This window comes from Triticum urartu, chromosome 3, assembly GCF_003073215.2.
Source record: "Triticum urartu cultivar G1812 chromosome 3, Tu2.1, whole genome shotgun sequence".
Lineage (NCBI taxonomy): Eukaryota > Viridiplantae > Streptophyta > Magnoliopsida > Poales > Poaceae > Triticum > Triticum urartu.
In genome coordinates this window covers 252,533,004-252,545,241 of record NC_053024.1, presented here as the reverse complement: position 1 = coordinate 252,545,241, position 12,238 = coordinate 252,533,004, and positions in this window count along the sequence as shown.

The following is a 12,238-nucleotide window of genomic DNA, read 5'->3' as shown; positions in this document are numbered from 1 at the left end:
GTCAACTTGACAAGTTCAAAATGAAGGATGGTGAAGGTGTCTCTGAAATGTACTCTAGGCTAGCTCTCATCACAAATGAGATTGTTGGCTTAGGAAGTGAAGAAATGACCGATATGTTCGTCATCAAGAAGATCCTAAGAGCATTGGATGGAAAATATGATACCATGTGCACATTGATCCAAATGATGCCCAACTACAAAGATCTCAAGCCAACAGAAGTGGTTGGAAGAATTGTTGCTCATGACATGTCACTCAAGGATAAGGAAGAGCTTCACAACAAGTCAAGTGGTGCTTACAAAGCGTCATGTGATGATCCTACATCATCAAGTGAGAAACAAGCCTTTAATGAGGAATTGAGCTTAATGGTGAAGAACTTCAACAAGTTCTACAAGAGTAGAAGCAAAGAAAGAAGTTCCAAGTCAAGGTCCTACAATGACAAAAGATCTTCGAGTCGTGAGCGTAATTGATATAATTGTGGAAGACCCGAACACTACTCAAATGAGTGTACGTCCCCCTACAAAAGAAGAGAAGATTCACGCAAAAGGAGAAGTAGAAGTGAAGAATCACCTCCAAGAGAGAGGAGTAGAGATGATCGTTATGAACAAAGAACATCTCGGAGAAGCAAGGATTTGGAAAGGAAGGACAAGTCATCAAGGAGCTACACAAAACGAAGACATCAAGCTCATGTTGGTGAATGGGTATCCGGCTCCGACTCTGACAATCACTACGAGAGAAGTTATCACTCTGACTCCGAATATACTCAAGATGAAGGTGTTGCCGGTCTAGCACTTGTGTCAACCAACTCCTATGACATATTTAACTCACCAAATGAAGGAATTGGAAGATGCTTCATGGCTAAAGGCCCAAAGGTATCACACTCCGAGTATGTTGATTTCAATAGTGATGAAGATGATTTGCTAGGTGATGATGATTTACTTGTTGACAACTCTAGTGATGAAAACTAAGATTAAATTGCTATTAATCATGCTAATCAAGATAAAACGAATGATGATGATAAGAAGGAGATTGAGCGTCTATCTAAAGAACTAAACACTCTTAAGTTAGCTCATGAAACTACCTTGGAAAATCATCGAGAGCTTTTAAAGACTCATGAGAAGCTACGCTTTGAAAAGCTCAACCTTGAGCAAGAGCATGGGTTCTTAAAAGCAATCAATGATGATCTTCGCAAGAAAAGTTCTTCTTACATTGCCAAGCTCTCACTCTTGTCTACTTACATGCCACAAGTAAAATCTAGCAACAAGAGTAAGAAAGATTCTTCTTCTAGTAGTAACAATAATCATGTTAAATCCAATATTGTTGCTTATAGTAGTTCTCTTGATTCCACTAATGATTCTTTTAGCCAAGTTACACTTGAGCAAGAAAATATCTTATTGAAGGGAATTATAGAGAAAGGTGTTTACAAGAGCCTTGCCGGGAGTAAGCAATTTGAGGAAATTGTACGCAAGAAAGGAAGGCACCAGAAGAATCAAGGTGTTGGTTTTGAACGAAAGTTCAATGCCAATGGAGTTGAGTGGGAAGAAGATCAATACCCCAAGACGAAGTTTGTTCCTCAACAAGAGAAGTGTGATCCTACTTGTTTCCAAGGGACACAAGCTCAAGATGATCTTCCACCACAAGACCACAAGCAAAAGGGCAAGGACAAGCTTCAATAGGATATTTATGCATTTGGAGAAGCTCCTAAGGCCTTGGTCAAGTGGGTTCCCAAGACTACATCAAGTTCTACTTCATCAAGTATGACTACAACTCCAAGGATTCCCATCAAGATGATGTGGATCCCGAAGAAGAAGAACTAGAGAGTTCTTGAGGGTGACTCCGCCAACATACTTCACTCATATCATTTTGGCGAGGACAAGTGCAAACAACTTCCACGTCTTGCACTAGTTCAAGGAGTCACAAACCCTCTTGTTGGTAAGACAAGGGACAAGGTAACCTAATGCTTTCATGGACATCATCTTGTGTGAACTTCATTCTATGTCCATGGATATCTTTGTTTGTTCCTTGTGGGACTAACCCATGTAGGTATTGAAATTGCAACTCACTCCAATGGATTGCTCCAAATGATCTACATCAACATTGAGCATCCACATCTTCAACATCTACATAAAGTCATCATCGACAAAACCAAAGGTTAGTTCATCCCTCTTAGGGGGAATATCACATCTAGGGGGAGCTTTACTCTAAGAATTGAGCTAAAGCAACTCTAATGGTGTGAACACAACAATGCTTTATGAAAAATTGATAACCCCACTTGATTTTAAACGATGAGTATGACCTATGATCAAATGTTCTCATTTGACTCCTAAGTCAATATACTCATATATAGATGACCTAGTCATCACCAATTGCTTGATAGATGCTAGAGTGTTTGTGCATGCTTTGCCACGTATTTCGTTTGCCATTTTATTGTGTGAGCATGTTGATTGCATATTTTAATCATTCGAGGACATCCATTTGTTGCTTTGATTGTTTGGCCTTTTTATTTTGCCAAATGGATGAACAAGAATGCCTAAGAACTTGATCTATCTATCTATGCTTTTCTCGTCTCAAACTCTATTCATGCTACATCACAAACTTTGATCAAGTCAGATTCGAACCACTCTGTGTGAGGAGCACTTGGAGTCCCCAATTCTTCATAGACTTAAACTTCCAAAACCTCTCTGTGCATTTCGGTACGACCGATTCATCCTTTTCGGTTTGACCGAGTTCACTAAGTTGATCTAGGTTTTCAATCTCGGTGCAACCGATCAGAACTTTTCAGTCACACCGAGTTGTAGTAATCGCTTGCGATTCTGCATCTTGGTGCCACCGAGTTGTTCCACTCGGTCACACCGACAGGGTCGGGATATATATACTAACGGGTTGAATTTTGGAAATTTCTCCAAAACCCTTCATCCCACGCGTGTCTTGCTCTGCCGCCTCGGGTCTCCGGATCGTCTCCTCATCGTCAGCGACCTCCCGCCGCTGGTTTCCATCGCTGTCAACGGATTTCAATGCCACCGTTGCTGCCGTAGCGAGCTCATCGCCGAACAAGGGTATGAGTTCGACCCCTTGTGCATTCTTTTTACCTCTGATTCTAAGCACAAGGTCAGTGCCATGTTTCTTACCACGTATGAGATCAATCTATCCAGAGAAAACCTCCATTAGATTAGGTTTGATCTAAAAATTTAGGGCTAGGTTTCTGTCGAACTCATCTCGGACCGACCGAGTTGTAGAAATCGGTCTCACCGATTTGGCTTAGGCCATAGCACTTGCACTTTTTGGTCTGACCGAAAGTTGCAAATCGGTGTGACCGAGTTCAACTCTCTGTGAAACCCTAGCAATCTCGGAGTCACCGAACTGTGTCTCGGTCTGACCAATTTCACCAGTTTAGGCTCCAAAAGTTGCTTCGGTGTCATCGAGTTTAACAAATCGGTTGCTCCAAAATGCTTTCTGTGGAGAACTAAAACTAAGTTTTTGACTCATTTGTTTTGCAAAAACTCTGCACTTTGTGATGCTCATCCACTCTGCCTCATCTATATCTATTCACAGGGTCTGCTGTCAGTTTGCTTTGCCAGTATGTCTGATCAGAGTGATAGACAAAACAAGTCAGAAGAGCAAGTGAACATGAGTGAGGGCACTAGTCCCTCTAGCAGCTATGATGATGGCAGCAGGAGCACTCCAAGCCATTTTCCCAAAGCAGCTACTAGGCAGAGAAAGAAGTGGAATTCTGACTCAGAGGATGAGGACTATGTGGCTACTGAGGAGGAAGTAAGCTCCAAGAAGGAAGTGCTGAAGAATAAATATGGAACTGCTGCTGCAACAAAACCTAGTATGCCCAAGAAGGCCCCTGCAAAGAGGGTGCCAACCTTAAAGGCCAGGGCCTCAACTATTGAAACCTCTAAGTCAACTGAAGAGGCTGCTGGTGAAGGCAAAAAGAGGAAGGAGAGGGTCGAGAAAACTATGGCCAAAGTCATTGGAAAGCTTCTGTGATGGAAGATCCAGAGGAAGAAGAGGAAGATGTTGCACCAGCATCAAAGTCTCAAAAAGCTGATGAGGGATGCCATCAAGTCTGGGGCTGCACCTTCTAAGCCCAAGACTGCCCCCGAAGCTTCTGCTCAAGCTTCAAAGACTTCAAAGCCAAAGAGAAGCACAAGGAATATTTCTGCTACTGAGAAGAACAAGGCCCCAGTGCCTAAGATAGAAGAAGAAGATGATGAAGCCCAAGTGCTTAGGAAGCTCAAACCTAAGATTCCAGATCATGATGACAGCCATCCAGTGGCAGAAGATATGAGCATCCGGAAGGATGCATGTCTCAGACTTTGGAGACAAAGTGACCCTTATGCTATGAGGAGAAAGACTACTGTGGACTACAGGTTCCATACCAAAGAGTAGCAAGATTTCTATGAAACCATATTGCTTGACAAGAAGCCCATAGTTTGTGATATGAAGTGGGATGATTGAGAGTACATCGATGAGAATGAAGACCACTTTCCAGGAGTGCATGATAGCTTGAGATCATGTGGAGTAGACAAGTTTGTGGGACATGAGCTTACCAAATGGAATGATGAGCTCATTATGCAATTTTATTCTACAACTCATTTCTATCCAGATGAAAGAATAGTTTGGATGTCTGAGGGTACAAGGTACCAATCTACTGTTGATGAGTGGGATAAATTGATAAATGCCCCTGAAGAGCATGAAGATGACTTGGATGTCTATGCCAAGAAGAAGAAAGAACACAACTCTATGGCCAACATGTACAAGGAGATCCCAGACAAAGCTTTGGAAACTCATAAGCTTGGGTCTGTACATTATTTGTTGTCTGGATTAGCTACTATCAACACTATATCGAGGCATACATTGTTGCCCAAATCTGGAGATCACAAGATGATCAAAGGTCATTGAATTAACTTATTGCAGATATTTGATGTGCCTCAGAAATTCAAAGTTATGAGCCTGATTGTTGAAACAATCAAGAGGACAGCTGTAGATCAGAAGAGATCTTGTGGGTATGCTCCACATATTCAGGTGCTCATCAACTCCAAGATGGGCACAGGCACATATCTTTTTGACAAGGAGCATCTACCTTTGAGACCAGATTTTGAAGAAGGTTGTCATGAATGAAGAAGATCCTACTTCTGTGCAGGCACAAGAGAAGAGAGAGAAGGCAAAGGCTGAAAAAGCTGCAAAGATGCCAAGTGTTGAAGAGGCATCTCAAGTGTTCCTAAAGTCAAAACAAGATCAACTTGCTTATCTGGTTCAAGCAATTTGGAGGATAGAGAAGGGCTTGGCCACCCTGAATAAAAACCAAGAGAGCTTGGAAAGGATCATTGAGACAAAATTCTATGATCTTGATCTTAAAGTGACTGAGATGTAGACAACTGTTGAGCAGCTCCAAGAAGAAGCTGGGGAGAGGAAAGGGCATGCTACCACAGATGCCTTTCAGAGAGTGACCAGAGGTCAGAGGTCTGCTGCAGTGCCCATGGCTGACACTAGAGCTACCACATCAGCACCAGCAGCCACAACTTCAGTGCCACCTTCAGGTGCAACTCCACCAGCTCCAACAACTTCTACAGATGCTTCCATCCTTGGAGTCCTCTCAACACCACCTCCCGAAGATCAAGCCTAGAGAGACGCATAGCACTATGCATTTTTAAACTTTTTGGTAACTTGTTGCCAAAGGGGGAGAAGTGTATAGATCATAGGCTTTGAGAGAGAGTGTGCTTTTGCTTTTTTGTCTCCTTTTCTATTTGGTTGATACTCTTGTGTGTGCTTGCTTAATACTCCATGTCTGTGTGTGAGATACTTGTTTGATCATGTGTTTGATCATATCCTACATTAATGCTTGTGCTTGAATGATGTTATCCTTATATCTCTTATATGATCATTCACTTTGCTTGGTGATGAGTGCATTTTTTTACTTTCTATCATTTTTAGCGCTCCACCAAGATGTATGTGACATGGAAGAGTAACGCATGATCCTAATCGATTGTGCATTTGCATTCAAAAGCAAATTTTAAATAATGCAAAAATTTAGGGGGAGCTCTTGCTTATCACATCTCAAAGCGACGATGTATTTCAAATCTTATTATCATTTGTCAAAGCTTTCATCTATATTTTGTCATCAATTACCAAAAAGGGGAAGATTGAAAGTGCAACTATCCCTGGGTGCTTTTGGTAATTCCTAACAACATATAGCTCATTGAACTAATGCTATTTCAAGATGGTCATTTCAGAAAGTTCAATGATTGGCATGGCATGGATTAGGAATGTGGACCCCTCAAAATGCTAAGGAAACATATTGGCTCAAGCTCAAGACTCTACATTTTCATTTTAGTGATCCAAGATCACATTGAGTCCATAGGAAAAGCCAACACTATTAAAATGGGATGAGGTGTTGCTTAATGGCTTGCTTGCTCAAAATGCTTAGTGATGTGCTCCAAAAGCCCTCAACCACTTTCTCATATCCACATATGTCCCAAACCAAAATTCAAACTCGGCCCCACCAAAATTATCTATCCGGCGCCACCGAGTTCATTTGACATAGCCACTGCCAAAAACCCTAGTCACTTCGGTCTCACCGATAGGGATCTCGGTCTCACCGAGATGGGATTGCAAACTCTTTGTTTCCCTTCATAATGTTTCGGTCCAACCGAGATGAGCAATCGGTCTCACTGATTTCGCAATGCAAACTCTCTATTTCCCTTTCCTAATGTTTCGGTCTCACCGAAATGAGGGATTCAGTCCCACCGAGTTTACCTAACCAACTCTCTGTTTGCCTATTACAGAAATCGGTCCTACCGAGTTTATGTGATCAGTCTCACCGAGATTACGTTATGCCCTAACCCTAATGAAATCGGTCCCACCGAGTTGACATGTCGGTCCCATCGAAAATCCTAACGTTCACATTTTGAACTAAATCGGTCTAACCAAGTTTTATGATTCGGTGCCACCGAGTTTGCTAAAATGTGTGTAACGGTTAGATTATGTGTGGAGGCTATATATACCCCTCCACCCATCCTCCATTAGTGGAGAGAGCTATCAGAACGTGCCTACACTTCCAACATACATTTTCTGAGAGAGAACCACCTACTCATGTGTTGAGACCAAGATATTCCATTCCAACCACAAGAATCTTGATCTCTAGCCTTCCCCAAGTTGCTTTCCACTCAAATCATCTTTCCACCAAATCCAAATCTGTGAGAGAGAGTTGAGTGTTGGGGAGAATATCATTTGAAGCACAAGAGCAAGGAGTTCATCATCAACACACCATCTATTACCTTTTGGAGAGTGGTGTCTCCTAGATTGGTTAGGTGTCACTTGGGAGCCTTCGTCAAGATTGTGGAGTTGAACCAAGGATTTTGTAAGGGCAAGGAGATCACCTACTTCGTGAAGATCTACCCAAATGAGGCAAGTCCTTCGTGGGCGATGGCCATGGTGGGATAGACAAGGTTGCTTCTTCGTGGGCCCTTCGTGGGTTGAAGTCTCCATCAACGTGGATGTACGATAGCACCACCTATCGGAACCACGCCAAAAATTCCATGTCTACATTACGTTTGCTCCCTCCAAACTCCTCCCTTTACCTCCATGTGCAATGTTTTTACATTCCGCTGCTATACTCTTAGAATTGCATGTGTAGGTTGATTGTTTGACTTGTGCTAAGTTGCTAAAATCTGCCAAGACTTAAAATTGGGAAAAGGCTAGATTTTTATTTGGTCAAGTAGTCTAATCACCCCCCCTCTAGACATACTTTTGATCCTACAGAATGCGGTGGTGGTTTCGGAAGCTCGATTGGATTGCGGAAGTGCAATGATGGGTTTTGCGAGTCGAAGTTTGATACGACCGCGCGTAAATTAACTACGATGGTCGCTGATGATACAATGTCTACACCCAATACTGAATATGCTACAACCATTTTCCGAGATGTAGATGGATTAGTAGGCGCCACAACTAAGCATGGCATAGTTGTACAAATGATGAGCAAGAAATAAGGAGATATGTTTCTATATTACCATAAGTTAGGACATGAAGGAGCACAGATGCATGGAAGTGGGTCCAGTCAAAAATCAATTAGTAGACACCAGGTTGTGTACTACATGGGCATGCAAGAGTTTGCTTCGGACTTAGAAAGAAGAAATCAAGTTGGTTATTTCTTTGGACTACCACGGCCACCAGAACACGTTACATGCATCAAGAAATTTGTCATGCGGGAAAGATTTTGCTTAAAGGAGTCAGGATGGGGTCCACCTGCGGTGAGACAAATACATGGTCGATGGTGTTTGTTGCTGAGATGTAAAAGACAACTAATAATTAAATATAGTAGAGTCCAGAATAGATTGAAGTGCCAGTTTCCTTTGAGTTGTGTGTAGCATGTATAGATAGAATATTTTTTTTACGTGAGGGTCAAGTTGATTAGTTGGGTCAGGTCAGCTATAAGTACTGGAGGATGCGGTCATGTAAAGCAGGTTATATTTTTATGATAGACACAATGTGTTTTTAGGGTAAATACCCGTATCGAGTTTTGGGGGAAGCTACCTAAACTTCCCTAAGTTTTGGAGGAAGCTTTAGAAAACCTCTGGGTTGCAATTTCTCTTCGTGGAAATTGTTTTGTGCGTGAGTACCGTCGTCGAGATTGGTTTTCTCGTGCTGAGCCATACACTACTGCAGGTTGCTGCTAACGTGACACTACAATCAGAGACCCTTCGACGAAACTGTGTGCGATGCCATAATCGCAAATGGTGGTGTAAAAAACCCGTCAAAAAAGGTGCAAAACATTTGCGATGGAGGATGCATCAAACATGGTTCAGATTTTAGTTGCGTGTGTGATGCAGGGCATACGGTTCGGCTCAATTAACTGATTGCGATTAGGAGGAACAAAAGAAACGGGCAGCCAGATGAAGGTGTGTGCGATGTACAATATACGGTTCACTCGGATGAACCGTTTGTGATTAGGCAACACAAAAGAAATAGTCAGCCAGAGCAAAGGTGTGTGCGATATATGGCATGTGGTTCACTCGGATGAACTGTTTGCGTTGAGACATGAGAGCAGAAACATTTCGAATGAACAAGATGTGTGTGATACGAGGCAAACATGTCTGTAATCGGGAACGTGTGCGAAGACCGATAACAACACATACAATTACTGCTAACAAGCCATGTGTGCTATGAGCAAACGATTGCTGGTATACAATTGTGAATGATTGATGAAAACATCACCGACGGGTTCCATTGTTTAGTCCGTGTGCGATGTGATTTTCTTTGTCCGCACAACATCTACGCTCTGTCTACGGAGCATCAACATATATACTTAAAAAGACAACATTGCATAACCAAATTAAGCATACAATTACACAAGTGACTACACACATAACATTTCCACACACCAAAGTAAGCAATTACATGCATACTAAAGTAGGAGAAACGAGGATCTAATCATCTACTTATTATTGCGACGATGCTTGCCATTGCTCTGCCTCCAGCTGGATCCCTGGTCGTTTTGGGGAAGGAGGCACTTCCTCATGTCAAAGATCCGCCTGTACATGTCGTAGCTCGTGTACGCCTCCTTGGTCGCGTACACGACGTGAGCTTTGTCGAGTTTCTCCATCCAGGCCGAGTGCCAGGCACGCTTGTCCTTGTTGCACGAATCCTTCATGTCTCTGTAGTAGGGGTCGATGATGGCCTCGACGAGTAACCAGTGAGTCCTTCTCATGCTCCTTGCTGCCCTAGATCTTGTATTGGCCCTGGATGTCGAGAAGATTCTGGCAGGCGATGCCCGAATTCTCGAGTGCCTTCACATCGTTGGTGATTTTCACCATAGCGAACATGTAGTGGGGGCTGTTGACAAACCTGGCGAAACGCTCACAAGGCCTTGTGGCCAGGCAGTAGTGGTAGACGAGGACATGGTGGCGCACGCACATCTGGGTGACAGAGACCTTGGGACGAGACCCGGCACAAGCGCGGGTGTACTCGAGGTCGAACCCGACCACCGTGTACTTCTCCGCGACAAGCAACAGCTCCATGATGTGGATGGAGTGCTCCACCCAGACCGGGTCGTTGGTGTACATCACCGAGAGGTCCATGAACCTTCTGTGGGTGTCCACCATGGCACGCATGGTGAATTGCTGCTCGTCGTCGGCAGCGCTCGGAGCGCCATTGGAGCCGCACAGGATACCCTCTAATAATTTCTCGTGGTGGATGTGCTTCTTGCAATGGTGGGACGCGATCGAAAGGTTGAAGAGACACAAGGGTTAAATGGCCACTATAATAAATGGGGGCCGGCCGACCTGTAATCATCACGTCTTGTCACGGCGTTCATAGTGGAGGATTCCAGTGCACGCTTGACAACACCGCACCGCACGCATGGGCTCGAAGAGGCGCCAAATGTATCGTCTGAGCCTGTTCCCGCGCTACCGCGCTATTTACCGCGCAAGCTTCCCGCCCAGCTAGTTTGGCCACGCGTCGGCTAGAAGAGGGACAAATCGTGGGCGTTTATTGGCAAAAAGCTTTGTAAAAACAAAGTGTGTGGAATGACTTCGATCATAAGTTTACCTGTGGGTGATGAGGTCAAAGTTACACAGAAGGGTGATGATGGACACTCGAGTGCGATAATTAATTCCGCACTCTACAGCGCACACGATGGAAGAAACCAACTGTGTGCAAAAATGTCAAAGATCGCAGTCGAGTTAGCTATACAGATCGTGTGCTGTGAGATCGACAAGGTAAACTGATTCGAGAATGGTTAATATATAAATTACAAGACCATTGCATATTAAGGTCAAAATAGTGTTAGCAATATACGAGTCGCATACAATGCCATTTCAACGATTGTACCACAAAAGCTCGAAATGTTACAAGATTCAAATTCCAGAGTTATATGGCTCAAATTCGAAGATTACAAGGTTCAAACTGATATTAGAAATGAAATTCAGCTCATCAGCTGCAAATGCTCACGCTGATCCGCTGAACATGGATATCAGAGAGGTTCAAACTAATATCACCGCTTCTAAGTCTGGTCTCGAAACCTCTCAATTTTTGCAAAGGGGTCAGCCACTGAGAAGTCATGTATGGGGTTGACACGATGACTTCCGATTACTCTGTCATCTGAAGTTCCAAAAAGAAATTCAGCATTTTTGGAGCCTACTCCATTCTGCCCGCAGGTGCCAGCACTGATAAACAAACCATTCATTTTTCCAAAATAAATGTAGGGAAAACCTCATTTCCTTCAGCACCCTTGCTCTGAGAACAAAGAACCTGGTGAATATAATCTCCGGTAAGGTCCCACGGTAGGAATTCAAAGTAATTTCTGAGAGGTGCAGATCTAGGCATTCAACGTGATTGTTATATTGTATCACATTATCCACCACTGGGCCTAATCTTATCTGCAAAAGAAGAAAACATGTTAGTGCCTACATGCAGTTTTGAACATTACTATAGGCCTATTTGGATTGCAGGATTTGTAAAATGCACTAACATGCCATCTTCGATCTGACATGATTAACATGGGCACTTGATTACATTCTAGAAAAATGTAGCCTTCTTCACAAGAGGTTGGAGTGGATGAAAATTTCCCTAAGAAAACTTGAACTCCCTTATGGTTAACATTTAACAGGAAAGGAACATCACCTCGATATATAGCTTCTCCAGGCACGGAAAGCATCTCAGGAAACCGGCAACTTGCTCCAGGTTGGGGCCAATAGATTCTAGTGCCAAGACCTTCAATGTGCGCAGTTTCGGGGTCCAGCTTGTCGGAATCATTTTCTGAATGACAGACAAACAAACACCTTCAAAATTAGAAATAATGTTAATTTGTAGAAGGAGAGGTAGAAGGCGGCTGTTGTACCTGAACGGGTGTGGATCCAATAACAAGTTCAGAGTATTTGTCTGACGAGTAGCCCACCACTGACAATTTCGGCGTAGAAATGACATTGATTCTTATTGGACCTTCTTGATCAACTACAAGTAATCTCTCAAGTGCAGGTGTGTCCTCAATGACTGTACCATGATACACATCTTGTGATGTCTTCCTGCAGCACCAGCAACACACATAAATAGTCCGGAGAGTCATGGAGGTGATGTGGAAGGTACTCAACCCATTGATCGCCTGAAGATGAAGGTACTCGAGTGGAGTATAGCCACGGAGCAGGCGCTCCATGTCACCGTTTGAGAGGCAGACAACGACGAGCTCGAGGTGCTTTAGTCATGGTAGAATAAGAGCGGGCACGTCATTAAGGGGGGGAAT